Genomic DNA, 6335 nt, shown 5'->3' with positions numbered 1-6335 from the left:
CAATTCAGTTGATGACTGAAGAGCAATATTTTGAGAACTGATTATGGTCAATTTATCAAATGAAAATGTGAAATGAACTGATGTGATTGTGTGAACTAATCTTTGGGTTTTAAAGAGCTCTTTAATGGGGAGAAAAAATGAAAAGAACACACATCTCCAACCTTTAAAGTCTACTAGCTGACAATTTCATCACCATCCTTGGGAATCCATGAATATAATTTCATTCTCAATGGTTTTTCAAGATATATCACTCAGGGTAACAGGTCCGACGTGTATTTATCTGGATTAACGCTGCCTAATTATCCTCTACTGTCTCAGTGAGGTCCAGATGCTTCTCATAATGATGTAATATTACAAAAAAAAACCTTGTCACACTTCTTGGTTTTCATTTCATCACATGCATTATCAGGTTAAAGCAGCTCCATTATGGGTGAGGTGACGCGGCTCTTTTAGTGACAGAAAAGACCAGTTGTTGTCACATTGACACTGAACCAGCAGTTCAAATCTTAGCACAGATCGTCGTGTATCAAATATAAAACAGACATGAATAAAATGAAATAAATACATTTCAGCAGCTGCACACATTTCTACAAAAAATCTTTTTGAAATTATTTTATGATAAAAAAAGAATCCCAACGTTGCGGTAAACTGGAAACTCGGCAGACACACACATAGTTCCCACACAGGATGTGTATTCACGGCGTTACAGTGTTAGAGGTTCAGGTCTGTGCGCTCATGTTACAGTGAAGTGCTTTGTCATGAAGATTTCAGTATCTCTGCCAGTTTGGAGGCGCACAACCACACACACCTGTGGCAAAATGGGAGGTTGTGTCTGCAATATTCAACCTCACAACTCAAGGTCATAAATATTCATCTAGCATCCATCAGCCTGTGGGAATTAATCCCAGTATGATGGTTAAAATACAGAACACAAAGCAACACTACCGGCATGTTAAGTCCATTATATACCGCAAAGTAGCAGGTATTGCCCACAGGAGACTAATGGTTTTTTATCAAGGATCCCTGGAGGGCTGCAGCCCACCACCTCCAACTGCACAGCGTTCCATTAACTACAAGGCAGGTTCAGTTCAAGAGCACATTTTCCAAAATGCGCCTGCTTTAAAAGTAAAATGAGTGACATTAGTGAGACAAACAACCTACGTGTTTGCTCTTTTACTTCCACAGAAAACCACCTTCAAGACTGCAGGTCAGGTCATAATAAAGGGTTTCTCTCTGTTGTGGCTCTAATTGACACAGTTGATAGTGCTGCTTTTTCCATCTTGATAATAAAGCTGCTAAATGTTAATTGTTAAGATACAGAATTGGCGATGCTGTAAAGGGAAATTATGTCCAACAGCATCCGGGCTCTTGTTTCCAACGTGCCGCCTCGATACAAGGTCATTTAATTCATCGTCCTTGTTAAAGCAGAAGTACAAACGGACTGATCATTAAACTGATGCTTTCAAGTGAGTCACATTTACATTTCAATCTAGTTCATTGAGCACTGTAACCCACATCATGTTTTAACAGAAACAGATTGGCATTAACTTCAGCACACGCACTTCAAAATAACAATTTTTAAATTCTGGGGCCAAATAAAAGCTCTCAGCACAACAACACGGCTGTCAGCACGGCTGTGCTAAGGCACCTTGAGCAGCAAAGTCCTGAAAAGCCGACTACACGAGGCGTCTGCAAAACGGCCTGAAACACTCAGACTTCTGTGTGATCTCAGCAGCCCTTTCATTTCAGTCACAATTCCACTGAAAGCTCGATTTGCCCAAAATCAGAGAAAATGAGCAGGTGATGTATTCATTTTTACTTTCCACCTCTGAGTGTAGAGTGTTTATGGATTTTTTTACCCCTTAATTAATTTTTTTTAGATTTCTTTTGCTCAAATTCTTGTCATTGTAATTGCAGTTTTTATGGTAAATTGCTTCTGCTCTTCTCAAATTTCATTGATTTATTCTTTTATATGGAGGGTTTCGCTGTGTAATATCTTCTCTGTCTCTTCTGGTATCAATTCACCTGTTTCATTGACTACTTTTTGGCTGTTAAACTGCTTTTTCATTTGTTGTAGTACTCTCCCATCAGAGTTATATCTTGCTGTGTCCACCGGGGCAACACATTTGGCCTGAGGCATAAATTCATAATCCTGGAGGCATTACGCTTTCAGGATGTTCGTCCATCCAATGCACCTATTTTTACACACTCTACGAGAAGGACTCGTTCGAATTCAACTATTATGGTTCGCCATTTTGGTCACACTCAAGATAATGAGCTAAATTTTGGAGATTTCACACAAATGTCACAAAAAGATGGACTGATGACGTTTAATGCTCATCGACATGGACATTACCTGAAGCTGTAAGAAGCAGAAGCAGAGACTGTAAACGTATTGTAGAAGTTTTATTTCTAGTTTTGATACTCTTCTTGGATAGATGTGGATGAAATCTTCAGTCTGATCGGCTCGAAGAAGAAAATGGTACTAGATTACTGTTGTAGTGTTGTTTTGTTTGTCGTAGTGTTGTTGTTTTTTTTTCCCCTGTCTCTTTTATTATCTGCCAGATTTCTGACCATGACGGATTTGAGCTCGTAAATAAAGCCTGAAGAAAAGTGAAAATTAGAAGAAAGATCAGCGTTATGTTGTAATTTGAAAAATCTCCAGTGGCTCTATTTTATAATCACCATGTAACCAGCAGCAACAGAAGAAATCAGCCCAACAACATTTCCCCCCTCCCTTCACAGGCACCATTTTTCCCTGGCCGCCATTACAGAGAGGGACCTCTATTTTGTTCTCAGCGGTGTGAGGTTGGACCCAGCAGTGTCCAATCTATCCTCCACTTTACCTCCCACCTCTGTCAGCACCTCTCTGCCTTCACTCTGCTGGCGGTGCTCCAGCAATTAAGCTCCAATTTAACAACCCAAAAAATGGAGGTGGCGACACGGACCGACTCATCCTGTAGTTCTGACTATTAAAGCCCCCCCGTCATCAGGAAGGGCCATTAGAGATCACTGTTTCTGCTTACATTACTTCAAATATTAATAATCAGCAGTAAATGCTGTGCACATATTTTCATTAATATTAACATCAGATTAACCGTACAGAAGCTTATACACTAAAAATGACAAAGATGACTAAGTTTGACACTGGTGGGCTTAACTTTTTTTTTGTTTTGTTTATGAACTTCTATCTCCTGTTACACTGAAGAAAGTCCAATATATATCCTTAGCTGAGGTTGGGATAGTTCTAATATGGTGGGAGATTTGTGGATACAAAATGTTTAAAATCAACACTAAAATAAATGCATTTTGTAAAATAATATCTCATTAAATGTCAGGGTTGTCCACCAAATCGTGTTATTTCTTTTCTAGTGTAGACTATAACTAGTATTTCTGAAGAAGTTCCACTTTGCACACTAAAGAGGAGGCATTAAGCAACAGCCCATCATTTAACACATGAAGAGACAAATTTTTCATTTCACTTTGTCAGTGAAGGTCATCAGTTACCTTCTGTCTCATCAAAAGCAGTGTCATTCGTCCTAATTTCCAACCTCCACTCATTTTGAGGGATAATTTGTCATCATTTTCAAAGTGGTTAAAATATCTAAATATTTTAAGAGGCAGCTCTTAAAAAAAAAAAAAACAAAAGAAAAAGCTGCTGAGAGTGAAGCCAGCGCAGATAATACGTGGAGAATCAGGTGTGGTCAGCCTTTCACACAGTCGGTTGGAGGTTGTTGATGAGAGACACGTTCATATGTACCTGAAATGCTCATGGGTAGATATCACAGGAGGCAGGCGGTGCCACTGAATGGGAAAACCATCAACGTTCCCACTTACTCCGCACAACGAGCCGCTCTATTGACACACACAGGTTCACTCAGGCATTACACAACTTCATACCGTGGCGCTGGAGGGGGTGAAGTCCATTTAACCTTCAGTTCAATTGACGCGGGCATTTGCGTTCACACATACGGCCCCTCCAGGCGAAGCATGGAGAAGTTCAGAGTTGCAGTTCATGTGTGAAAGCAGCTTGAGTGAGACATCACAGCTCCTCACCCTTCTCAGGCTAACTGCAGCAGAATGATATCATTTGCTCGTGTCCACCTGTTTCTCGCCAATGACTCACATGAGTGATGATTGAGATTTTAGTTGCGTCCGGGGTCTATCTTTTTTAATTTGTGGATCTGCGATCGAGCCGAGTGGACAGGTGTCCCTGAAGTGTGTCATCCGGGTGCAATTATTTTTCCTCACTAATTAGCTAAGCATCAGAATTGAAGTTAACTGAATAAACTTCCGTACCGCTGGAGTGAAGGCAACTGATTTGAATAAATTACAGCTGCATCCTGGAGAGAGTCAGGGACGGTAAACACGCACCGATGCCTGAGTTTGTACCATGAAACATGTCTGTATCATGTTTGGTTTGTGATTCTTGTCTGTCTGCCAACTCTCACCATGCTCCTCAGACATCTCTCATATGCTGGGGAGGGGAAAAAAAAAAAAAACCCTACGGTGAGCCCGGTTTTATCTAAAAAGTTTCTCCATCACCGCCCGAGGAGCAACCATGAGCCGCCAACAGATAAAGAAAGAAAACAACCTTCACTGTGAATAGTCAGCGCTGAGTGTGTGGGTTAAAACTGAGCTCAGTTCAGTGAACAGTGGAAGCTCTTTGTTTGTACAGTTTATAGAAAAACACTGAATAGGAGATAAATATCCATTCAACCAATATCTCATCTTATACTGCTGATCCATGCAAGGTCATGTTGCTGAAATGATGTTGAATATAATACATGAACATTCATCAAGCTTCACTTGAATTTGTGTCGGTTTTAATTTGGATGTTAAAATGTCCTTTCGCCAGCAAATTTAAGGATAATGAAATGTTATTTGAAAATATAAGAGGTTTGACTGGGACACACTGGTGCTTCAAGCAAGTTCCAACTTTCTCCATCTTTTAAAGTGATAGCATGTTGACGCTAACTAATAGAACCCAAACACAGCTAAATTATGCTTCAAACTGATGATAATGTTCTATGCTCATAATGATAATTAAGTAAAAGTCAAGTTATTAAAATTGAGCTTGAGGGAGTTTGAATGCCTGCAATAAACTCCAATGAAATACATTTCTATATTTAAATCAATTCAGTGGTGGGAAGCGTTCATCCCATCCGAAAAAAAATTATCTGCAGCAAATTCTATGACCATTCAGTCGCTCAGTGGTTTGATTCTGGTCCAAAGTGGAGGACCGAACATCCAACAGAAGGGCATACGCCATCTGCAGAGCTGTGCTCCAGCGTAGCTTCGGCAATACAGTGTTTTATATGGAAGGCCACCTCGCACTTAATGTGAAAAGTGTTTGTGTGCCTCTTATATCAGCAGTTGAATTATGAGAGCAGTGCATAGTCTAATAAATTATTTTTATATCTCTACGAAGTTTAATAGCTATTGACAAAAAGCCGTGGTTAGCTCACTTTGTTCTCAGCCAGCAATTACCAAACAAATTAGACTCTGATTCTGAGCAGCACAGATGTTTGTTGTCTATTAAAAGCACAGATGACTCAGATTGGAAAAGTGTCGTAGAAACTGAGGGAGAGCCTCGTTATCAGGTTGGTTTATTTGTTTTCAGCTTGCTCCCATTATGTGAAACAGCATTGTAGATGAGCCAAGGACTCTGCCATGGTCCTGCAGCCAGCAGAGTGCTGTCCTTGGTATTGTCATGGGCAGTGGTGTATTTGGCCTTCATGCTCTATGAAACTCTTCCCCCACCCCAAAGCACCTGCATGAGACTTTCCTCTCTGAACTCTCTAATGAGGCTGAGCCGAGAGTCAATCAGCTGTGGGGGCTAAAATGTGCTTCGGAGGTGTTGCAGGCAAACCTGTGCAGCCTGCCAATTTAACATCCCCACATCTTTGTGCACTATCAGCTTCTCTATTCACTTCAGTCGAGTCGAGGCAACTGTAGGTGACAGGTATGCCTGTCAAATTCTGGCTGGTACCGCGGTGAAGAGCACTCTACCAGGAGCTCTCATGGCGAGTAGCTCTTGCACCCAGAAAATAATCCTGACATCCTGAGCAGAAAAATGGCCGCACTTATATTGCAAAGTACGCCACACAGCAATTAAATCAATTAAACATTCTGACTTTGAATAGTCACAATATTCACTCTGAAAATGTAATTATTTCTCTGCCAAGCTCTTATTCAGAGTTTCAAACTATTGGACCTTGTGTCTGTGTTCATGCATTGATCTGAAGGGACCTGGGGGCTTTACGACGACTATAACACGCCACCGACACTCCTATTTCAATGGTTGACTATTCTATCTATAAACTCAGCTCCAT

Source organism: Echeneis naucrates, chromosome 22 (assembly GCF_900963305.1).
Source record: "Echeneis naucrates chromosome 22, fEcheNa1.1, whole genome shotgun sequence".
In the NCBI taxonomy this organism is placed as follows: Eukaryota; Metazoa; Chordata; class Actinopteri; order Carangiformes; family Echeneidae; genus Echeneis; species Echeneis naucrates.
Note: the sequence above shows the minus strand (reverse complement) of the source record.